The sequence below is a fragment of the Pholcus phalangioides genome, unplaced genomic scaffold, assembly GCF_987345545.1.
Source record: "Pholcus phalangioides strain wild (caught in Gottingen) unplaced genomic scaffold, Ppha-v1.0 ptg000042l_1, whole genome shotgun sequence".
Taxonomy (NCBI): domain Eukaryota; kingdom Metazoa; phylum Arthropoda; class Arachnida; order Araneae; family Pholcidae; genus Pholcus; species Pholcus phalangioides.
Window position 1 is genome coordinate 9,237,069 of NW_028301628.1, and position 26,256 is coordinate 9,263,324.

The 26,256-nt window shown below is 40.5% G+C and overlaps 1 protein-coding gene and 1 pseudogene across 1 annotated transcript in view; both read right to left on the reverse strand.

Moving 5' to 3' along the window:
- The window catches only part of LOC149064444 (potassium channel, subfamily K, member 13-like), a 115,508-nt gene that overhangs the window by 6,626 nt on the left and 82,626 nt on the right, over positions 1–26,256 (reverse strand). The window lies entirely within an intron of this gene.
- On the reverse strand, positions 9,110–10,159 carry LOC149064445 (vesicular integral-membrane protein VIP36 pseudogene; annotated as a pseudogene).

Below are 26,256 nucleotides of genomic sequence, written 5' to 3' on the forward strand. Positions count from 1 at the left end.
TTTTAAGAATTCACAAGCAATCGGTCATGTGTTTTAGTCCTTTTTTTTTATCACCGAAATTTTTAATCTGAAAAGCATTTTCTTTTGAGTTATAAGTATGTCCTCGAGTACAGCGTGTACAGCATGCACAGTACTTATTTTACATTTCTTGACATTTTTTTCTTCTTTCTGTCGAAAGCTATTACTAAGTTACGAGGAGTGTTATTCCCATAATATACATAGGATTTTAACATGGGGCTACGCTGATTGGCTAAGATAAGAATTACGTCACTAAAAAGCGAAGCAAGATGTGGTTGTTGTTTATGGGCTTTACATCATAATACATACATAAAAATTGTTAAAAACGGTGATTTTTTTGTAACATTATTATTATTTTTTAAACTTGCTCAGTAGTGTAAAAAAAAATTAAAATACGGCATTAGTTCTTAATAATGCAATTTGCTATATTTGAAAAATTCATGATATCTTGTCTAGAAATAGGATTTATCACATATTATGCAACGCGATAGATGTAATCAATCCGGTTATTATGCATAATCAAAATTTCGTATCGGTAAATATAATAAATCGGCCCTGTTGCAATGGTAAGATTTATTATTTAGATCACGGGTGGACAACAACTGGCCCGTGAAGTGATTTTGTGCGGCCCGCTACAAGATAAAAGTACCGTGAAGAAATTGAATTTGTGATCATTATTTGAACTTTCGGTGCCAATAGTAGATTTCATGATTAACAAACTGCTTACAAACTTCTTATAAAAAACAAACTAATTAATTCAATTAATAATGGAGCGGCTTATACAGCGAAGTTGCACCACTGATGCGGCCCGCGACGCTATAGCTGACCATTATGTTGGCCCGCGAACAGAAAGAAGTTGGCCACCCCTGATTTAGATGACCGTGCTAGTGAGCCAGAGTCTGAACCTGATGTAACGAACTCTGATTTAATGAATTTTTCCAACATCCCCGATTATACATATGATATTTTCATATTTTAAGGTCATAGTTCTATGTCTTCAAAATGCTTGCACGTTCTTAAGATTTTTCGGTGATGAAAGAGCCGAGCTCAGTAATAACCATGATTCCATATTTATTGCTTCATTATAGAAATGAGAATAATTTGTGGGGGGGGGGAGGGGGGGGGCAGATAAAAAAATACATTATGTTCCACCTTGGTCATTTTATGCAGAAGAGGACGAATTATTTACGATAGGGGGGGGGGGAGGAGTGGGGTTCTATAGAAAGCGCCTCCATTTCTCGGAGGTACTATTGTGACTACCGCTTTGTCTTAAGAGGAGATATACAGTAGAACCCCGTTATAACGAACGTCAAGAGACCGGAGGAATCACTTCGTTATATCGAAATTTCGTTATAAAGGAATTCCAGGTTACCTATCATTGTTCCTATGTAAACTTATTTGGGGGATTAGAAATGTGTTCGTTAAAACGAGATTTTCGCTATAATGGTATTCGTTAAAACGAGATTGGACTGTAATTTGGACATGGATCACGGTGGAGTTTGAAAGACGTGCGTGTGTGTGTGTGTGACTAATGACACTGAGACATTCTGTTTTAGACGATATTACCTTTACACTAAAAACTCTGCTGCCATCTAGAAAAAAGAATTGCTTATCGTAGTGGGTTGTCTGCCACAAAATATTTTATTTCTGTTTGTTTCTACCATAGTATATTCTTATTCGGCACACCGAAAAGTAGTTGCTAAAATTCTGTAGCAAACATAAAAACATAACGACCGTTATTATTGCCTATAAAATTACACCAGTGTGCAGCATGAAAATGAACAATATATGGTATGCATTGGCGTAATGCCTTATTCTCAATATATACATTATCATACACTCATTTCCCATATTGCACCCAGTTTTAAAACAACGCTCAATTTTACTTGAAGAATAAAAGAATAGTTTCGTTTTTCATTTGATAGGTGGCAGCAGGGGGTCCCGTCGTTTTTTCTCTCGCGCATGATCAGGACCAGACTTAGGCAGGTGCGAAGGGTGCGGCTGCACCGGGCCTCTAAATTTTTAGGGCAGCAAAAGGGGGATAAAAATGTTTGATTACATTTTGACTTCAACTTCTTAGCAAAGCAATAGCTTAAAATTCAGTCCAAGATAGATTGATAACCGCTCACGCCCAGAGCTGTTGTGCAAGGCAACTTCCTCTCTTCACCACCTAGAAGGCTAGTCCAAGATAGAGAACCACTAAAGTTGAGGGCTTGGATAGATAATCGGTCTTCTAGCCCTGAGAGCGTCAAATCTTCGAGTGCCTGGGGGCGCACTTGTAATTTTTTTACTGGGAAGCGGACACTTTTGTCCATATTCATTGCCAAATGACATTTTTTTTATGACTACGAAGAAGTTTTACAGTCGTTCTCGGACACCAGAGTACCCATAGGCACCCTGGAGTATTAGAAAACCCCTGTTCAGAGGGGCCGCAATGTTTTTTTTTTTGCACCGGGCCGCAAAATATTTAAGTCCGTCCCTGCGCATGATGATGCAGCATATTATTGTTGCACTGGAACTATTGCTGCCACTAAAATGACTCTAACGATGGATTGTGACATGCTAACGAAAAATCTATTAACCAACTCATTAAAAAAAATTGTGCGGCATTAACAACATCTTTATAACTGCTAATAATGCGTTTCCTAAAAAAAATATAAAAAATCGGAAGTCGGCTTTCTTGCCTCAACAATGGTTAATTATACCATTTTAATTTACGGAGATGTAAAGAGAGCTAGCTCAGCAGCAACAAAAGTGTGGACTAGTCTAAAATTAAACGCACACAAAAGGGGGTGTACTAATTAATCATCGTAATTTCCCGATATTATCTGACGAAATAGCCTTTCTTTTATTCCCACGAGTTTCTCATCCAGAGAAGATGGCAGCAACAGATGAATTCCTGCATTTCGGGAAACGCTCTTGCGAAATTCCACTCTTTCTATTTACTTTTTTATTTAATTAATTTTTCAATAGACGGTGAAAAGAATGCCATCCGGCCTCTTATATTATTATTATCCATTCAACAGCTTCCCCAACGGGACTTCCCATTCATCCATCTTCCGCAGAGTTATTCAAAATATGCGCACATTCCTGAGCACGTGGGACGAAATGCACTCTCTCAGAGAGAGAGAGAGAGAGACCAACCAACCAGACCTTCGTAGAAAACTTTGACAAGGTTGGAATGGATCCTTGAATTTTCCACATCCCTCCTTCTCACCTCAATAATTCAAGCCGTAAATGAAATAGCCGTCTTTTATGAATACATATCATCTTTTGATTAGTGCTGAGACCTCTCGCTAGAGTGCGCGAAGGAATTTTCAATTGAAAGGGTGAGATGTAATATCGTGGTCAGTTCCAGGGCGCTAGGAAACGCCCCGCAGACATCCATAACTACATTCGGCTATTAGGTAAATTCTCAGCGCTATTTTTCATCTTTTTTTTTTGGACGAAGAAATGGACCGAAACGGAAGAAAATAAATCCAACATGTGGACGACGGAAAATAATACAAAAATATTCTGAATTCAATGGATAGAAGAAATAAGAAAAATGCCTGGAAATATATATTATTTCAAAGATTTACGAGCTCTCGATGTTCTCGTAAATCTGCTTTCGTCCGGCACATCCTTGCCTTCGATCACCACTGAATTTTCTTTACGCAATGTCCCTCGCTGTACTTCCCGTTATACACACATATGTGATATAAAAAGAGGGTTCGGAGACAATCCCATTCTTTTTTCGCGCTCATCTGCACGATCATGCAAGCCGAATAAACTCTGAATTGCTCAGCTATCTCATAAAAATGGGCGTTACCACTTCGTTGACGTCGTCAAACTCACAAGGAAAGGGTCCCTTCGTGACGTCTTGAAAAAATTTCGAAAAAAATTCCCCCCCCCCTGATTCTACTCATTTAAATATTCACAGAAATGTAAAAAAAAAAAAATCTCGTAGAATTATTATGGGTCACTCAAAAATTGCAAATAATAATATTGTTAACGCCAATGGAGGCCAAGAATGAATTTAAAAAATCCTGCAACCATAGAATGACGTCATTCAAACTACGCGTGGTACAGTGTAAAAGACGCCTTCTTGTATTAAGGAGTTCTAGTACAGTGCAGAAAAAGAAAGAAAGGAAAAAAAAGAAGGAAGTAAAGAAAAAAAAATGAGAGCTATATAGAGTGTGTGTAAAGAAAGTGAAAAGAAATTTTTTTGTTGATATCGCGAAGAAGCGCGAGAGAGGTGATGAGTAGCCTAACGTTGTCGTTTTAAATAATTTTTTGTGGCTGTAATAATTGCACTGCGCCGCTAAGTTTTTGTTTTTATGTGTATCTGGGTGAGATGAAAGTACTTGAATTTTCTTCCGTATTTTTTTTTTTCGTGGATGACACTTTGGGACATTTACTGACAAGGAAGGGGGGAAAAAACCCCCGTATTTCTTCGTTTGTACATTTTGTGTGTGATTTCCATGTGTGATGTGCATATGCATTTGCATATTTTCGCCTTTTTCCAGCATTAATGCATATAAATGCATAAAATCAAAACATTATCAGAATCAGTGCATATTTTCGAAGGTTTACTAAATCCCAATCACGTTTTTTTCATAATTTTGCAAATGAATGTTCGTAATATTTTCATTACATCGGTTTTCTTTCCGCAGGTGGGATTTAGTGAATTAATAGAGAGAGAGAGAGAGATGTTCGAAACTTTTTTCCAAACATCACAACTGTTGTAATCATTGTGACGCTATTTTTTAGAGATAGCGTCAAAAGTGTTCAATTTTTTTTAGAAATGGCGTCGAATTTTTTTTGTCACCGGTAATATTTCTCTTTTTTTTCTACAATCGGAATATTATTACCACATGCCTTCGGCCATCATGACCTATCAATTCATACTGTGTTTAGTTTTTCTTTTTCCTTTTCTGTTCATACATGTTGTGCTATTTTTTTTTTTAAAATCTTTTTATTTATTTATTTATATGCTTACATGATTCATAGCAAATTGTAATTTGTAATTGCCAGTAAGTGCCATTTGGCTTCTTGGTATTTTTTCCCCTTTTCTTTGTATTCCACATTTCTCACTGTTGTCGTTATTTCGTTACTGTGCAGTTACGACTAACTAGAAATAAAAAATATAAAAAAAGCCTAAAAATAAGAAATATGTATAAATTGTTTGCATACGCAGTATATGCATATGTGTGGGATAGTTTTTTGTAAATGAATATGCACTATAAGAAATAGAAAATATGCATTTTAAAAACTTTTTTTTTTGCATGGTGATTTTTAATGCATATTTTCTCAGTTTTGGTACATTATTTGGAATCTATAATGTTTTTAGGATTTTAAGTGCATATTTCGGCCTTTTTAAGTGCACATTTGCATATTTCGCTCCTTTTTTTTAGTCCATATAATCCGAGCTCTATATTGATTAGTAATTTCCAAGCACAAGAAACGAATTTATAAATCAATAGTACGATTGAATGTGACAGGTCTGATAATCAAAGGCAGAAAAAAAAATAAATAGAAAAAGCAGTTTTGTTTTGATGGGGGGGGGGGGGGGGAGGGAACTCCATAAAACTATTATACTTTTAAGGAATAATGGCACCATCTTTTGTAGAAGAAGGGAGTCGTTGCCCAGAGGACGTGAACATGTGTTCTCATCTCTGAGTTTCCGAATCTGACAACCCTAAATATACATACCTGAAAAATCTATGCGCTATGACCCCGAGGACGCCATCTATCAAATAAAAGCAGAACTATTTTTAATGTTTTCTCGATGTGGCATGATTATCCTAATCGAAGAGCACGCCAAGTTGGCAATTTTTTTTTCTAAATCTCCAAATTGTGATAAACGGCTGTATGTGGTAGTTCTATTGGTTTAGCTCCATGTGACGTCATAATTAAGCAGATAGAGAAACGGACCTACTATAAGAGCGTGATGGAACAAGGTATATTCAGCGGTTATAGTGACGATTAACTCATTAACTATGACGCCACTCAAAATAGTTATTATTCGTTATTGATCACTATAAATAACTTTGCAAATAATTACGTATAGGTTTTGGATGGTCAAAGCCGTCCAAATGAATGAGACTCCAGATGTAAACAAATATGGCAGCCTGCTCGACGAATTCAAAGTCAGATTTAATCGATGATATCGGCTCTGATTCAACTCTCATCACTGTCATAAATTATTTTTAAAATATAAATTAATTGGTAATTTATTGAATACAACGACATCTAACAACAAAATTTGTTTCCGAATTTGGCGTTGTGAAAAAAAAATGTAATCAATATCATGATTTCCTGTTTTTTTAGGGTTGCCATAGTCATAATTCTTGTAGAATTATGGGATATTAAAAAAGTAGCCAAATTTGTCTAAGAAAACACGCCAAGAACAAATAGTTATGTTTTTATTTCATAGATGGCCGCAGAAGTCCCAGCACATCGATATTTCTCATATGCATAGGGTTACCAGCATCGAACTTATATTATAGTAATATAAGCTCGATGGTTACCAGGTTCAAAAAACTAAGAAAAGAGGATACCCGCGCGTAGAACTCCTTAATACACAAGTATATGAAGGCGTCTTACACGCGCGCACCCTTAGCAACGTCACTTATTCCAATTTTCACAATAGATGGCGACACTATTCCGACCCAAAAAAAAAAGCCGGCCACAACAATAATTTTTCCCAACAGTAGTTTTTCAGAACCACTAAAAAAACCGGGAACAGAAAATTCCTTGGGAATTTCGACGGTTATTGGTGAATGCGTGTGGGAGGAAAAACATTCATATCAATGAAGAAATATATTCCGGAAACCTTTGGAAAGGAGGACACAAGGGCGAATTTTCCGAAACGTAGGAAGACGCTTGAAATGGCATCAAAAAAGGAGGACATGTCTTCCCAAACGAGGACGGTTGGTAACCCTATATATGCATATCAATATTATTGGAGTTTTCTGGGGGGGGGACCCCTGCTACCATCTACAAAAATAAGACAACAATAAAACCCCACATACTTTGTCTTCAGCAAAATAAATGCGAAAAGTGTCCGTGGGTTTCAACTATTCATACCCGGTACTTCCAAAATGACAGCTGAAATTCTACAGAGTATCACACACGCTTCCTTGCTCTCATAATGGGCCAGCTAGAGAAAATTATGACGTCACTGACGCGTGGCATCTCTTCCAGTTTCATATGTACCCTCCCTGAAATAGCTACTTATTTCGTTCTTAGATGGCAGCACGAATACTTTGAGATATCGATTTCTTTTTTTCCAAGGATGGAAACAAATCGCGCGAATTTTGATGGGTTTTTTTTTATCGCTTCATTGATTAGAAAACTTGTCGCGGGCCACTTAATTATGTCATCTGGGACAGTGCCGTATGTCACTTAGGTGATAACTGTAAATGTGCCACGGGCTACTTAAGTGATTTGGGAATGTGTCGCAGGCCACTTAAGTGACCTGTAAATGTGTCACGGGTCACTTAAGTGATAACTGTAAATGTTTCACGGACAACTGAAGTGATTTGGGAATGTGTCGCAGGCCACTTAAGTGACCTGTAAATGTGTCACGGGTCACTTAAGTGATAACTGTAAATGTTTCACGGACAACTGAAGTGATTTGGGAATGTGTCGCAGGCCACTTAAGTGACCTGTAAATGTGTCACGGGTCACTTAAGTGATAACTGTAAATGTTTCACGGACAACTGAAGTGATATGGGAATGTGTCGCAGGCCACTCAAGTGACCTGTAAATGTGTCACGGGTCACTGAAGTGATAACTGTAAATGTTCCACGGAACACTTAAATGATTTGGGAATGTGTCGCAGGCCACTTAAGTGATGTGTAAATGCGCCGCCAATCGCTTAAGTGCTCTGGATATCTGTCGTTGTGATCCGTTATAACGAACTGCAAGAGACCAGAGAAATCACTTCGCTATAACGAAATTTCGTTATAAAGGAATTCCAATTTTATGCATTGTTCCTATGTTAGCTTATCTCGGGGATTAAAAAAGTGTTCACTAAAACGAGATTTTCGCTACATCGGTATTCGTTAAAACTGGATTCGACTGTATACCGCGAGCCACTAAAGTGATCTGGGACCGTGCCGCGGATCGCTTACGTGATCTGTAATATGCAACGGTCACTGAAGTGAACTGGTAATGTGCTGCAGGCCACATCAGTGAAGTGAAACTGCCCCACGGGTCATTTACGCTACTTGTGGTATAGCGATCTACACATATGCTACTTCCCGTGACCTTAAATATTCTACAAGTCATTCAGGTGAGCTAGGAATGCGCTGCAAGCCTCATAAGTGATGTAAAACTGCACCACGGGTCACTTGAGTGCTCCGTAAATGTGCCACTCAAGTGCTCTGGAACTTTGCCGCGTTAATCTGTAAAATTGCTGCGAGTCGCCAAAGTGATCTGGGAATATGCCGCGCGGGATACTCAATTGATCTGTAAATATGCCGTGGGCCGCTTTAGTGATCTCGGAATGTGCAACAAGCCACTTAATCGATGTTGAGCTGCACTATAGGTCACTCGAGTGCTCTGTAAATATTCCGTGGTTCACTCAAGTGCTCCGGAACTTTGCCGCGTTGATCTGTAAATATGCCGCGAGTAACTAAAGTGATCTGGGAATGTGCCCCGAGACACTTAAGTGCTCTGTAAATATGTCGTGGGGCCCCTTTAATGATCTGGGAATACGTCGCAGGGTATATAAGTGATGTAGAACTGCACCGTGGGTCAGTGTTATCCCGCGGCACATTCCCAGATCACTCGCAGCATAGTTACAGATCAACGCAGCAGAGTTCCAGAGCACTTGAGTGGCCCACGGCACATTGACAGAGCACTCAAGTGAGCCATGGGTTGAGCATGTACGATATAAACACAACACACTGAAATTTATAATCCTTACATCACCTCAAACACGTGACTGACCCACAGCCAATCAGGAGAGCATAAGCTTTATTCACGTCTCATACGAAGCTGTATATATACGTATATATATCGCGAAAAACATGAAAAATTACATGCGAACGCAAAAAATAAACATGTCGAATATCGATAGACAAACATGGGCATAATATTTTCAATAGTACCTCTTCCTGTCGTTCCTCTCCTTGCTTTCGATGGCCACCATGCACGCCATGATACATAAGCACACTCCTATTATGGCGAGCAGAGTCAGCAGGAAGATCTTGAGAGCGGACATGCCCGTCGAATGGTGCTCGTCATCGTCCTCTTGCCAGGTCCTCGGAGGAGCCTTCGAGATCACTGCGGACGGCGTCACCCTCGCCAAGTCCTCGTCGACGATGGCTGCACCCGACAACGACGACGGCAACTCGTACATCTTGATGGCAATCACGTCGTGGTTGTCAGACAGGTCGCCGGTCTTGGCGGACACCCCGAAACTGTAACCCGTCGGCAACCGGACACCGTCGACGGAGAAGCACGTCCTCCACGAACCCTTGTCGTCGTTGGCGGCGGCTTCGGACATCGTGAACGTGGACACCGTCAGCTTCCGACGCTGCTCGTAGCGGATCGATATTTGAGTGTCCTCTCCCCGTATGTCGGCCGAGCACCCGGCAACCCGGGTCTGGGTGCCGTCCTCGTCGTGGTTGTAGTGGAGGGTCCCGTTGTTGACCATGGCCGAGATGTACGGGTGCCGGTGGCTGTGCTGGTGCTTGTGGTTCTCGTAGGTGTCGAGGAACACGCCCAGGCCACTGAAGTAGTCCTTGCCGCCGAAGACGGTGCCCGTGGCCCGGGGGTCGTCCGTGTACCATATCGCGATGCCGTCGCCGTACAGATTCCCGTGGTTCCCGTGGATCTTGAAGTGGACCCGGAGCTCCCAGTCGCGGGCGAAGCAGGGGACGTTGTTCCAGAGGCTGCCGTTCTTGCCCGGGAGGTTCGGCGTGAGGCGGACGTAGTTGTTGGTGACCAGGGTGCTGCCGGAGAAGTCCCAGTGGGGGATGCTTATGCCGGACGAGTGGTAAGGCTTCAGCAAGGAATGCTCGCGTTTCAAGTAGTAGTCCCTCGAGTTCATGCTGGAGTGTTTCTCAGCGGTGACGCCACTCATCCAGCGACGATCATCCGTCGCGAACAGCTCAAGGAACAACAACACATAAATGGCGAAATGCATCTCGTCTGATGTCGTCGACACGTCTTCTAAATCGTCTGTGACGGAAATAAACTTACTTCCGATTCCCAAATGTCCAATTAACAACTATACATTTTGTTCCATGTGATGAAGTGAGAGATGAGCCTTTGTAACGGCTGTTACCGACAGTTTCTTCATTTTCGGCTGGAAAAAAAAGTAATGTCGGTAGAAAAGCATTATGCATAGAGTGACCATATTTCCTCGAGAAATACGGGAAATTGGGATTCCAAATACGGGGAAATACGGGACATAGCTAATTATTGCCAAAAATGACGCCAAATCCGAACAAAGTTGCCAAATATTGTTGAAATTACGGTTAAATCACAATGGCGGGAAATTAAGCATTACTACAAATTGCAGTGGATTAAAATGAATTTCACGAAAAAAAAAAAAATGTTCTCCTAGACAAAAAAAAATGTGGGAGATTGATATTCTCATAGTTTTAATTGTTACAATATAATTTATGAATTGAAAAATAATTTCAATCTTTGACTTCAATAAGGAATAAAAATTCAAGTAGACTTCGTGTAAAATACGGGTAAAACCGGGACACTTTTGCCAAAAATTCGGGACGGCAAAAAATACAGAAAGTACCGGGACTGTCCCGGGAAATACGGGACGTATGGTCACCTTAATTATACAGTCAACCATAATCCGTGAGGTAAGTCAAATTCATTTACACACACACGCACGTTGTAAATATGCATTAGCGAGTGGTAGTCAATAAAAGCTTTATGACATGAATGTCGCTCTCCACTTGTTAATACAAGATATACGGAAGACTGGATGTTGTGAAGATATTTATTATTTGAGATGTTACTTTTTTTAAGGAAGGAAAAAACTCATCTCTGCCTCGAGTCGAACTCGGGCCCCTCGATTGCCGGACGAGTGCTCTGACCGCTACGCTACAGAGGAGATAGAGATTTTCCTTCGCTAGAGCGTATATATGCCTATATACATAGCGTATATATATAGCTAAGGCCCCTTTCACACGGAGCGGATGCGGATGCGGACGCGGGTCCGCATACCCTTTCAAACGAGCACTAAAGATGCGGACGAATCACCCGCATCTTTAGTTCGAAATTCGTGCATAAAAACTGTTTTTTCGCAATTTTTGTAATTATTTTTCTCCTTCACCCCTGATTCAGTGCCCATAGGCAGCCTAGAGGCATTCTTTGGTGGTTTTTATCATTGAGCCTAAAGATGCCTCCATTCCGATCCTCACAAGTAGTCGATGGGAGAAAATATCTTAAAAAATTTTGAAAAAAAATCAGTCTTTTCGGAAAAATATGAAAGAAAATTCCAAAAACATCCAATGCTCGAAAAATCCAATCCAAAAACATCCAAAACATTCGATGTTCCAAAAAAAAAAAAAAAAAAAAAAATTCAGCAAATATCAAAGAATTTGCAAGTATAAAAAAAGGGAGGGGTTGGGACTTTCAAAATGTCTGTGCTTAGAAATATTCACATCACAATTCTGTCTTAGGCCGGGATTACACTATAAAAGTTTTGTAAAAGCTCTTTGATAAAACGTGAAAAATTCAACCATTAAGATCACCGGTTGCATTTGCTTGAATGCAACCGGTGCGCCTATTGGTTGAATTTTTATAACTTCTATAAAAGATCTTTTACAAAACCTTATAGTATAATCCCGGCCTCAAGTATGGATTACACTATAAAAATTTCATAATAATTCTTTTAAAAAAGCAACTAATATATTTATCGGTTGCACTTGCAATTTATTAGTTGCTTTTTTAAAGTTTTATAAAATAACTTTCATAAACCTTTTAGAGTGAAATCCCATCCTTAGATTAGTCACTTCTGAAATATAAAATTTCATTTTTTTAAGTTTACAGACTAAATATTGAGTAAAATATACTTGTAGGTATTCGGGGGGAACCACCAAAAATATTCAAGCGCTAGGGTCTTCAAACGTCTTAATCCGGCCCTGAGTGAACGCCGTACGTGGATAACGTTGTTTAATAAAAGTATTTTTTTTAAAGTTTAAAAAAATTAACAGATTAAAAATTTAAAGAAATAACAAATATTTAAAATAATATTTGAGATATTTATATTTTTAAATGATTTTAAAAATTTAAAAAGAAAAAAATTAAAATTTTAATTAATTTTAATTAATTTTTAATTTTAAAAGTTATTAAAGTATGTAGTCAATTAAATATTCATAATGAACAGAACGGCTTATAATTTTGGTCCCGTCAGTGGCCGTTGTTGGCAGGTTTTATTGTATAAAATTGTGAAATATGGACAAAAGGCAGTTAAAGTTGCTATATCTCAATCTCAGAAGGAAACAAAGGGATAGACGTATGTGGGTACATCGTATTTGATGAACAGGGACCCTCATATGGTGTTTTTAAGGGTATTTATGGCAAATAATTAAAAAAATTCCGTGCAAAATCACCTTCAAAAAGTGGCCAAAGATGCGGACGAATTCGCTCCGCATCCGCATCGTCTGAATAGCTCCGAATAAACCTATTGTCAAAACTTCTATGTGCGGATGCGGAGCCCGCACTTAGGTTTTGACACATGCGGACGACGTCCGGACCCGCATGAACATTTCCTAGGTGCGGAGATTTTTCGGCTCGTCTGAAAGGCGCAGTATATTCCAATTGTTAAAACTTCTTCCGGACCCGCATCCGCGTCCGCATCCACATCCGCTCCGTGTGAAAGGGCCCTTAGCGGTCAGAGCACTCGTCCGGCTATCGAGGGGCCCGGGTTCGACTTCCGGTAGAGGCAGAGATGAGTTTTTTCCTTCCTTAAAAAAAGTAACATCTCGAATAATAAATATCTTCACAACATCCAGTCTTCCGTATATCTTGTAATAAAAGCTTTATTTCAGTTAACAGCAAACCACGTTGTTGCACCATAACGAGAGAAAAAAAACACGTTTATCTTGAAAAAGGGTGGCGCTGCCGTTTTGTAGCACTAAGCCCTGCTATCGAAGGCTATAGCTCTGTAGCTTTAGCAAAACACCACACGACGGACATTGAGAGGGTTGGAACCACCCCTTGAATCTAGCTCCACTGGATCTCTATTCGATAATTATTTCCGTCTCGCCCAGTCAGATCTGTACTGAGTGAGATTGCAGCCTCCGATTTACGATGTTACCTGAATACCCTCAGGGATGGGACAGGGGTGTGTTGATGCATTACCTTGAAAGGGGCCATTCAAGTATTACGTAAGCAGATTTTCAGCCATTTTTGACCCCCCCCCCCGTCAGCAAAACACTGACGCCCTCCCCCCCGTCATCAAAAGTCAGCAAATCCGAAACCCCTCCCCCCTCGATGATGACGTAATACTTGAATGACCCCTAACGCAAAAATTACGCACGCTGATTTTTTTTCCCAGTGACGAATTCATTCAGCTAAATGACCATCTAAACCCACCGAGGGCGCAATATTTTGACCATCTATTCAACGGGGATAAAGAAAATTAAAAAAAAAAATCGCACATACACACACATTCCTCACAGAAAATGGGCTTTTGGCGTTTGTTCGGATTCCATTCGGATTATTATGAAGGGGGTGGCCATCAATTACGTATATTAAATGATTTTTCGAAGGTCATTAGTTTGGCGCCTGCACTTGACCGGTCGGGCGGGACGACAAAACAAATTTATCCCGCTTTTCGACGCTTTCTTCGATGAAGGTGGAGTGGTCATCGGCCCCCCCTCGAGCTGTCACATCTCTTTTCATTGGGAGGGGTAAGGATCCGAGCGTTAATTAAGTTCTGCCGGTTTGGCAACGTCTCTTCTCTCGCTCTGCCCTACTGCCTATTTTTTCTATAGAGATATATAGGACAACGTATTTTATCTATTTGTTGGCTTCCTGTTCTTGTTTGGGACTGTGGATGTCCACGATGACCAAGGATAACATTCCTTCCCTACTCCAAGACTTTTAAAGGATGGGTTGGTGAATTAGTGTCAACATAACTTGGCGACAGCCAGCTGGACTCTTCTGGTTTATTAGTTCAGTGAGAGCCACTTGTCAAATGCAGGGCTGAAACCATCATTCTTAGCCTCTTATTGGACGGATCCGGTGTGATTACCTTCCAGAGCAGGCCAATGAGCGAAGGCGGGAAAAAGTGACTGTAGGATGGCACGGTGCTTGAAATGTAACGCTAGGGGTGGAGGGTCCGACTTTGACTTAGGCTCTGGAAAAAAAAGCATCAGAGGGACTCCCAGACACAGGTCAAGGATGTCTTCAGTGAATATTATGTTCGAATTTTTGGGCAAAAGCCTCGCTTGCCCATGCAAAAATCTGTCCAGGTAGAGAGCCATAAGCCCACGAAAATAAACACTAATATATAAATGACCCAGAGAGTTTGCCAATATGTGGATGAACAAAAAATGACTTATACTCAGTGAGCAAGCACGTGAGTGAGCATTGGAGTAACAAAAATGATGATTGAGAAAGCAAGAGCCTGGAGCGTGTGCAAGCATTATAGCGATAAAAGAGTGATCTAGAACGTGTAGGAACAGTATAGTGACCAAAAAAGTGACCTACAGAGTGATTGACTATGTAAGTGAGTGACCTATAGACTTTCTGAGCATGAGAGTAATAAAAAGAGTGACATAGCGGGCAAGAGATGAGGTCTGTGTTGAAAAAAAGCAAGGTATCAAAGGTACCAAAAGAGTGACCTAGAAATCAAGATAGGTCAGTGACCAAAAGATTGATCTAGAGCTTAAGCAAGCACTCAGAATGACCAAAGAGTGACCCAGAAAGCGTGGAACCAGGTCAGTAAGTGGCAAAAAGAGTGACGTAGAATGTGAGCGTGCAATATAGCGTCGAAACGAGTGACCTAGAGAGCGATGGACCCATGTAAGTGAGCGATTAAAAGAGCGACCTAGAGATTTTTGTGAGCATTGAAAGTAATTGAAAGATTGACCTAGGGAGACAAGGTATCAGGTCAGCGACCAAGAACCTAGAGAGCAAGGGATCATTTCAGTGACCAAAAAGGGGAACTAAAGCGGCCTATAGCGCCCAGGGAGGCAAATTTAAGAAATGAGTAGTCGAAACAAATTAGACTAGAATGGGTGAAGGGCGGTAAAATTTTTTGTATAGCCCACGGCACGGGGCGACAGAACCAATCCGCCTCCGCGTTGGCTCAGTTCTCCCCGCCTCCTCGTACTCATTCCATTGTGTCATTTCGTGCCTGGCGCACACACACACAAAGAAACAACATATGAAACAAGAGAAGTGACGAAATAAAAATGTTTCGTCACGACATGAAACCAGAAGCCAAACAAACGTCCAACCAACCAAAAAGGAGGAAAAACGAGCATCCAGACAGTCATCAGACGTCGTCCCATCGGGGCTTCATGTTGTTCTTCTGGACTCTCTTATTATGATTAGAAGCTTTCTCTCTTTCTTTTCCATTGAAAAACGTTTCTTTCGCAACGCCCCCCCCCCCTTCTCTCCCCTGAAAACTAGAAGACACTTGTAAGATGTGAATTCTTTTCTGTCACATCGAACGAGTCTCGCGTTACCACGCGTTATGAGAGATATCGCGTTACTTCTCCTAAACAGAGTATCCAATTCATTATGTGTAACTGGAAACTTTAGCATTGATCCGGAGGAGAAGTATCACTAGATATGAGAGAAATAGCGTAATATATTTATGTATATATGTCCAACGAAGGGGTCGGGCTCAGACATTTTGCGGTCCTTTATTCCCATTTTCATAGTTCTGTTTGTGAAAAAAGAGAGTGAGTGTATGCACGTGAATGACCTAGAAAGCGCGGAACCATGTCATTTTGATCATTTTTGTCGCACCGCGGTCATTTTTCTGCACACGAGGACTAATTGGACCAGGACTTACACTTGCCGAATCCGAACGGCAGCTTTTTTTACATACTCACCGAGAGGTTAGTACGCTACCCACTTGATGTGAAACTCCCCGCGGTAGCAATCTTTTTCTGTGGTGATGTCGCCATTTCTGTTGTACCCCTGTGTCAGGAAAGTTTCTGACAAGGACGAACGGGGTATCGAACTCGCGACACCTCCAAACATCTTTTGGTAATTTAGGCGAGCATCTTGTATTGATCTTGGCTACCGCACCCACTATGTCAGTGAGTGACAGAAAGAAAGATCTACAGCGTGTGCAGTGAGCAGTGCCGCAACTAGATACTTGGTCAATCGGGGCAAGCACGCATTTTGGTGTTCCCCCTTTTAATGTTGAAGGAGGAAATGAAAGATGAAATTTGAGTCCCTCTCTGGTCCGGTGCCTCGGGCAATAGAGATTCACCTGCTCCCTCTTCCAGTTGCTGCCCTAGTTGCGAGGGACCAAATGAGTGACCTAAAGAGTTTGCAAGCATGTGAATGACCAAATGAGTGACCTAAAGAGTTTGCAAGCATGTGAATGACCAAATGAGTGACCTAAAGAGTTTGCAAGCATGTGAATGACCAAATGAGTGACCTAAAGAGTTTGCAAGCATGTGAATGACCAAATGAGTGACCTAAAGAGTTTGCAAGCATGTGAATGACCAAAAGAGTGACGTAAAAAGCTAGGACCAGGATCCATACTAAATCACTTGAAGAATAGGGAGATTTCTTCTGTATGACCACGTGTCATATTTGACCCTCTTATCCTTGACGAAACCAAACTTATCCTTGAATTTTTCTTACGAAGTCTACACAAAAAATATCGGGGTTTCCTCTTTAAAAATTCTGAAATTTTAGCTTTTTCCAACTTAAAAGAAAAAAAAAAATCTTTTTATTTTTAAAAAATGTATATAATTCTGTGAAAACAGAATACAGGCGCCTATGGCGTCAGTCACTTCATTTTCAGCGTCTCTTCAGCCCACCCCCCCTTTTTTAATACATATTTCTTTCTTTTATGACAGCGGTAAAGAATAGGCGGAATGGCTGGAACCGACCGATTATCGCCGAGATGATGGATCGGCCGAGTCGATTATTTTTCTCCGCCCCTCATCCGGCCCACTCTTAATACATATTCGCAGCAGAGCCCAAGTATAGCAGTGAAGATAGTGGCGACGGTGGTGATGGGCTCTTCCTTTCACAAAGGGAACAAAATGAGCGGAGCAAGCGCCTAAAAAAGAACCATGGGATGGATCTCTCATGGAATTCGATATAGAACCCCCAACCATCTTCGGAGTCCCCCCCCCCCCCTTCCCTAACCACGTGATCGACGGGATCCGATGCAAGATAATAGCCTGAAATATATATATATATTCCCATTCCAGGTATTCATGCAATTTTTGCCATCTTCTTACGTCAGTGTCCATGTCTTCTATCGTCAACGTCATTGACCGGGAAAGGATGTGAAACGAATTCTATATTTCCTCTACAATTCCACAGCACGAATATACATCGATGAAAAATACATTCATGGGAGAAAATTCACCGGAAACAGTTTGACACGAGTGACTGGGCTAGTGAGCGAGCGATGACCGAGTGAGCGACCGAATGAGTGAATGAGCAAGTGAATAATGTGTGGTAGTGACAAAGAAAACGACTTAGTGATTCAGTCAATGAGTCAGTATGTGCTAGAGGAGTTAGTGCATGAGTGAGTGACCTAGTGAGTGAATGAGCATCGTATAATAGGATTACCGTGATCCTTCTTTAAAATAGTTCTTGTAGTCTTACTATAATAGGATTATCGTGTGCTTCTTGTCTGATATGGTTCTCGCGTTCCTTCTATAACGTAGTTCTCGTAGTATTCGTGTGATATGATTTTACCGTCCTCTTCTGAAATAGTTCTACAATTCCTATAATACGATTAACGTGGTCCTTGTCTGATATGGTTGTATTCCTCCTCTAACATGATTCCCGTGGTGCTTCCCTAAAATGATTCTCGTAGTCTTCGTGCAAATTTAATTATCACGATCTTTTTCTCTGAAATGGTTCTTAGATATAATATATCCTATGATATAATTGCTGAGGTCATCTGAAATGGCTCTCGTAGTATTCGTATAATAATATTACCGTCCATCTCTGAAACGATTCTCATATAATAACCTATAATAGGGTTGCCGAGATCCACTGATATAGTTCTGGTAGTCTTCCTATTATAGGATTACCGTGGTCCTTTCTTATATTGTTCCCGTATTACTATAATAGGATTACTGTGGTCGTTGTCTGATATGGTTGTGTTCCTCCTCTAAAGTGGTTCTTGTCTGATATGGTTCTTGTATTCGAATATAATATGATTCCCGTGGTCCTTCTCTGAATTGGTTTTTGTATTCTTCGTATTATAAGATTACCGTGATCCCTGTCTGATATGGTTCTTGTGTTCCTCCTCTAACCAGGGCCGTCTTAAGACCACCATTGGCCTCCGGTAGTTTATCTGAGGCCCTACAAGGTAAATTCTAAAAAATTTCAATCAAATCTCATTTTTGTGAGGTCTCCCTCTTCTCTTGAGACCTCCAGGTGGGCCCCATGAGTTAAGAAGGGCACTGCCTCTAACATGATTCTCGTGGTGGAACCACATATCATTGTCTGATATGGTTCTTGGTGTTCCTCCTCCAACATGATTCCCGTGGTCCTTGTCTTATATGATATTTGTGTTCTCCTGTTCTCGTATTAGAGGATTGCTGAGGGGTGCTGTGGAATGGTTCTTGTAGTCTTCGTATTAAAGGATTCCCGTGGTCCTTGTCTGATATGGTATTTGTGTTCTCCCATAATACGAGCCCCCGTGGTCCTTCTCTGAATTGGTTCTTGCAGTCTTTGTATAGTAGGATTACCATGGTCATTTTCTGAAATATTTCTCATACGATTCGTATAATAGAATTTCTGAAGTCCTACGAGAAGTCCCTGCTTCTCGTAGTCTTCCAATAATAGGATTGCCGTGGGCCTTATCTGATATGATTCTCGTGTTCCTCCTCTGATATCATTTCTGAGGTCCATCTCTAAAATACAAAAAGAGGTCCATCTAAAATACCACTGAGGTCCATCTCATATTCTTCCTATAATAATATTATCGTGGTTCTTTAAAACGTTTCTCGAATTCTTTCTAGAATAAGATTAACGAAATCCTTTGAAGATAATTGTCGTAGTATTCATATAATAGGATTAACGTGGTCATTCTCTGAAATGGTTCTAGTAGTCTTAGTATGGGATTACCGTGGTTCTTGTCTGATATATTATTATCGTATCCCTCCTCTATTACCCTGATCAACAAAAACAATTCCCCCCCCCCCCCCGATGCTCTTCAGGTAATTTTAATAGCCGCTGTGGTGGTCGAGTGATTATAGTGACGGACTCGCGATGCGAAGATCCGGGTTCGAACCCCACAGTGGTGGTCGGCTGAGTTGGTTTTCTGTGGTTCCCAACTTCAAGGCGCGAATGCGAACCGATCTCCCCGTTAAAAAGTCTCGCCACAGAGAGCAACAGGCCTACAACGTTACAAATATTCAATCATTACACTTTACTCACAATTTGACGTATACATGGCAGCACTGAAATATCATACACAACACTAGCTACACACTCAGACTGTCAGGTGTACACACTCACTTTGTTCCAGACTCTGCCACGAAGCTGGGCTGGAAGAGATCTCGGCAACGGGATAAGTCCGGCGGCAGAGACCCTGGCGTTCATTCATTCAGGTAATTTTAATAGTTTTATGATATATATTGGGGCTGCTGATTACGAATCTAGCATTGGTTTTGCCTGATTGGCTCTGGTTTTTTAGATAAATGGAAAATTTAATTTCAATGGTAATACGTAAGCAGCGTACAAATCACATTGTCGAGAGTATGCATTTTCTCTAAAACTAGAGATAATTCGGCAAAACCAATGCCATATCAGCAATCCAAAATCATAAGGCCGTAACTAGGCATGTGCAACAGGGGCACCTGCACAGGGCCCACTAGGAAAGGGGGGGCCCCGAATTGGCCTAAATGGGCCCAAAAATGGACCAGAAGAGGCCTAAATTCAAATTCTTTGCACAGGGTACAGGAATGGCTGGCTACGGCCTTGACTCACAGTTTCAATGTGATTTGTACGCTGTTATGGTGTTACCATTGAAATTTAATTTTCATTTTAAAACTAGAGCCAATCTAACAAAACCAATGCCAGATTCAGAATCAGCAGCCTCAATATACCCTAAAATCACTGAAAAATGTTTGAGAACAAAATCAGTGCTGAGCAGTGTTATCATTCCCGTGGTTTTTCTCTGAAATGGTTCTCGTAGTAGTCCTTATTTGACATGGTTCTCGTGCCTCTTCTCTAACGATATCTCCGTGGATGATCTCTGAAATGGTTCTGGTGGTCTTCCTGACAGTCGGTGCTATCTTAATGCACGGCCCAGGGCCCTCGTGATAATTTGATCTGGTTACAATTTCCGAAAGTATATAAATTGGTATACGGGCATTTCCAGCCTATTTTCCAGGTAGAGGGGTAGAAAAGTGATTTTTCTGAGGCCTATGATTCTCTCTCAGGACGGTCCTGACGATGGGTTCGTGTTTCTCTAAGCGCTTTATCCTCCCCAAGTTACTATTGCGTAGTTACCTTGTGTCCAGATTTAAGCCACCACTCCTCTCGAAACGAGAATCTGTGGATCACAAGCTTAAAAAATGAAAGCTTTTTCGTTTAAGCAAAACCAACACCATATGGTCAGCGCTATACCTCGCAATCACATTGTAAAGCTCATATCAATGCCACCCGGAAAAGCTGAATTAATAGCACATCATGGTGATCTCCCCCCCCCCCCCCCCCTCGTCACTCCATATTCAGTCACTCGCCAGGCTTAAAATTTCAAGATGAAGAACGCATGATCGAAATATGTTGTGTATCCGTGTGTTGTATTATCTCTTTCAAGTTGTGTTCAAGACGTTTATCGATTTGTGGTTTGATGTCACCGGATTTCTGACTACTGATCACGTGATTGAAGATGCTTTGAATAAAGGGAAAAGGAATAAAGGGAGGTGGTTTCGATCAACAATAGGTGACTATTTTTAACGAAATAAAAACGAAGTATTTTTTGTACCTTTGACATCATCTGTCAGTGACGTTTGAGTTCGTGCTTCTGCTGTTTATGTCTGTAAGAGTGACGCACGACCTATAAATACCTATAATTTCCGAATTTCACGAACCTGAACGGATTGGCCAATGACCTTATCGAGAATAAAGAAATGTACATTCTATTTTACACCGGTCATTTCATTAGTCAAAATGTTCGCCAAAACCTGTATTAAAAGTTTCTGACGTTAATAATGTACAGTTAAACTCGGCTAAAACGACATCGAAGATCATAAAGTATTCTACCGTTATAACCTATGTATCGTTACAGCCGAGGTTGACTTCATTGAGACGTTTTTGATAGAAGATGCAATCACATACAAACAAATTGTGTGCATGAAGTTTTTTGTTTCATTTATGGATTAGAGCAGTGACGCCTTAACGCATGGGCCCATCCGGGCACGCCCCGGGGGCCTCAAGACAAGAAGGGCCTCGGAAAAACGAGAAGTAGTTGAATTTTTCGAGAATTGACCAGGTAGGGCCTCAGATATATCATTTGGCCCGAGGGCCGACGTTGCTCTTAAGACGGCCCTGGATTAGTGACCATTATATGATCGAGAAAAATACGGGGAATAGGTATCATGAATACGGGATATCACCAAATTCTCATCAAAAATGTTGCCACTTGTCGGCCAGATTGCAAAATAGTGCTTTGCTTATTAACGATCCTTGTCAAGAAATAAAGCACTAGAAAAAATCTGCGATGATTTGAAATGCATTTAACGAAGAAAAAAAAATAAAGCTCATGTATGTAAGATGAGTATTTAAATTTATAGTCGTATTCATTACAGTACAATTTACAAATTATGCAATTATTAATTATTTTCATTTCAGATTCTAGTAAAGATTATGCGCCTAAAAGATAAAGCGCCTTTTGGGAAAATGGAGCATTTTGTGAAAAAAAAATATCGGGAAAGGCAAAATTTTACGGGGAAATATGGATCATCAGCTCTTATTCCAGAAATTTCTTGGGAGAAAGAAGCGATATAAAACAAAAGCAGGAGTGACGAAAAATGTGTCGTTATATCCGATGTTGTGTAACTTTCATCGATGTTATAAGCGAGGGAACATTACATTATGCTTTAAAGGAATCAGCCTGAAGTTCAAATTATTGAAGTTATAGCCAAGGTGTCGTTACAACCGAAGTCGTTATAATCGAGTTCGATTGTATTTGGCATTTAGTACAATCTGATATCAACTTCAAGCTTGAAAAGTGGCACAATTTGTCAAACTTCAAACGCCTAGTATATCTCAAAAACCATAAGGCGCAGATGATATACCACAAGGTGTCTAAGGATAGGCCTTTTTGAAGAAACTCATTAAATTAATAATCACTACCTTCGTCACTTATTCAGTCGCATGCTCACTTGCTCACTGACTCGCTCACTCAATCATTGTCTCTTATTTACGTGTTTGCTGACTTTTCCACTCGCTTACTCAGTCATTCACTTACTTTTCTGTTAACTCGCTCACTCGGTCTCTCGCTCACTCAGCCACTCACCATCACCAACTCATTTGATCACTCCTGACATGGTCACTCATTCATTCAGCCACACACTCATTTGTTCATTGACTCGCCCACTAATTCATTCAATCTCACTCATTTGCTCACTGATTCATTCTGGCTCACTCAATCACTGACTCAATCACTCACTCGTTGCCACTCATTTACTTATTCGTTGACTTGTTCACTCGACTCGCTCACTCAGCCACTCATTAATTTGTTCGTATAAATCTCTCACTGAATCGCTAACTCATTTGATCATTCACTCACGGTCTTTCGCTCACCCAGTCACTCATTGGAGCCGCTACGGTGGTCGAGTGATCATAGTGACGGACTCGCATCGCGAGGACCCGGGTTCGAACCCCACCGTCGCCATGGTGGTGGTCGGCTAAAGTTGGTTATCTGTGGTTCCCAACTTCAAGGCGCGAATGCGAGCCGATCTCCCCATTAAAAAGTCTCGCCACAGAGAGCAACAGACCTACAAACAGTACAAATGTAATTCAATCATAACACATCACCCACTTCCCTTCTGAAATATAGATGGCATCACTGAAAAATCAAACACAACACTACATATTCACTCAGACTGTTAGGTACACGCACACAGTTACACTTCCGGCACAATTCACTAGGTAGTAAATCGCCCATTAATGGTGATAGATCTGAGTTGTGTTCGGTTTGAAAGAAAGAAAGTCACTCATTGGAGAATACATGTGGTGACTGATGAAAGAAATTGTTTTGACAGCGAACTTTGCATTTGTCTCTCTGTCGGTGAATTTTACCTCGATAAATTAATTTGCCCTAAATTGTTGAAGGTGAATTTTCTGGACACGACAGCAGGATTCATAGAGCGATATTCAACTTCCACACCAAGCATGTGAAAAGGGTATGATTTTCAGTGTATTTCAACCTGTTGTCTGTGAAACCCAGGGAACGGGAGAGAGGTGGGGAGGTTCGTGAGTACTTTGCAAGGGATCGGCGGGGATCATTGCATGAAAGACACATTTAGCGCTGCACAAAATCATGAAATTCATTGCTTCAATTTCTTATGATATGCAAACTGTAAAATAAAAAAAAATTCCAGTTTGAATTTTGTTAGGGTAAGAGGGAGATTCCCTCCTTATCTATTTCTATATACATTATTTCTATATACATATATATAGAAATTGACCTTCACCACAGGAGGTCAACGAAGCATTCACCGTCACTATAGGTGGTCAGTGGGACATTCACCTTCACTGAAAGAGGTCCGTGACATCAAAAAGGAAAAGGTTGGGGGAAACACTGCTTTAGCACAATATTCTAAATCCGGGTTTCCTTAACTGAGCTCCGCCATGGACTTTTTGGTGCTCCGTGAAGAGATCGGTGACTAAATGCACGAATGTTTTTTTAAAACCCCCATACGATCGAATAGAGCAAAGTGGAATACGAAACGGCAAACAGGACAACGGGAACCATACTCTTCAATTTCTATCCATCACAAAATGTACACATCAGAAGGATCACGAGAACCATACTCTATCGCGAGATGTACATAACAGAAGGACGACGAGAACCATATTCTATTAAATAGTCTCTATAGACTATAAAATAGACAGTCAAGTCTATCACGAGATGTGCATAGCAGAAGGATGTCGGGAACCGTACTCTATCGCGAGATGTAAAGATAGCGGAAGGAACAGAGCAGTACTCTATCGAGAGATGAACAAAGCAGAAGGAGACCACGTGAACCATACTCCATCGCGAGGACCTGTACATAGCGAAAGGACGACGAGAACCACTCTATCGTGAGATGTACATATGAGAAGGACCACTAGTACCACATTGTATCATGAGAAATAAATATAGCAGAAGGACCACGAGAACCGCACTAATCCACACTATTCGCGAAATGTGAAGATGCCAAAAAGGACACGAGAACAGTACTTTATAAAGATGTACAAAGCTGAGGGGTCATGAGAACGGTACTCTATTGGGAGAACACAGCAGGAGACCACGAGAACCATACTTTATCACGAGATGTATATATCATAAGGACCACGAGAACCATACTTTATCTATCACTGAAAGATCACGGGAACAATACTGTATCGCTAGATGTACATATCAGAAGGACCACGAGAACCACATTCCGCGAAATTTAGACGTAGAAGAAGGACCACCGGAACCATACTCTATCTACCGCGAGATGTAAAGATAGCATAGCAGAAAGGGCATGAGAGCAGTACTCTATCGCGAAATGAGTATTTCTGAAGGATCACGAGAACACTGTCCATTACGAACGTACGTATCAGAAGGTCCACGAGAACCATACTCGAAATATAGCGAGATATAAAGATTGTAGAAGGGGCATGAAAACAGTACTATATCGCAAGTACTGTACAAAAAGCAGAAGGACCACGAGAACCATACACACTATCTATCACGAGATTCATGTAGCGAAAGGATCGTGAACTACACTATCACTGGATATATGTAACAGTAGGACCACGAGAACCACACTCTATCGTGCGATGTAAATATAGCAGAAGGGCCACCTGGACAATATCTCAACACGCTATCTCGTGAAGTGTAAAGATAGCAGAAGGGGTACTTTATTGTTGTGGCCATGTATTTTGATTTTTATAAAACCGTCGGAAAGTGAAAAAAAATTCTGTGATTCACTTAAGAGTTGAAGCTCCATATGAAAAATAAACAGCTTGAATTCAGTTGCGATATACTTTTTTTTTTTAAAAATAATGATTGGGGGAAATGTAAAAGTTTTTACGCGGTTCCCAATCAAAAAATGCAAAACAGTGAAATTGCAACGTGGGGAAAGAAATTTATGACAAAACATTTGAAGAAAATTCTATTCAGATATCGACGATTAAAATTTTCGATCCTTACCACTTTTCACGTGCTGAAATGACCAGTTATGTAAAAACTCAAGACTTACTACTCGGTACTTGTCATTATTTTCAAATGAAAAGCGCGAATAACGAAAGTTCCAATTGCTGGTATTTCGACAAAAATTTCGGTTTTTACTAAAAAGGGCGAATTTTTACTTATTCATATTGTAATTTATACGTGTGAAAATCATTTAATTTTCGTATCTCTCTGATTAAGGACCATTAAGGATCAAATTATCGCAATTGAATTCCAGCTGGTGATTTGCTATACAGTCGAATCCCGTTTTAACGAATACCGTTATAGTGAAAATCTCGTATTAACGAACACTTTTCTAATCCCCCCAAATAAGTTTACGTGGGAACAATGCTAGGTAACCTGGAATTCCTTTATAACGAAGTGATTCCTCCGGTCTCTTGGCGTTCGTTATAACGGGATTCGACTGTATTTAACTTCAACTCTCAAATGGATTTCAAAGCAAAATACTTCATGCATCTGCAGGTGCCACGCTGAAAGGTTTCAGCAGGTATCAGTAAAAACAGCATAAAAATTAAGATTATATTTAGATGCATTGAAACACTGAATACATTCGTGTCTAAACTCTTTTTTCAATGCAATTTTTTGCTTCAAAAATTTTTTTCATTAAATTTTAAAACTAATGTTTTAATTTTCGAAGTAGAACGGAAGTG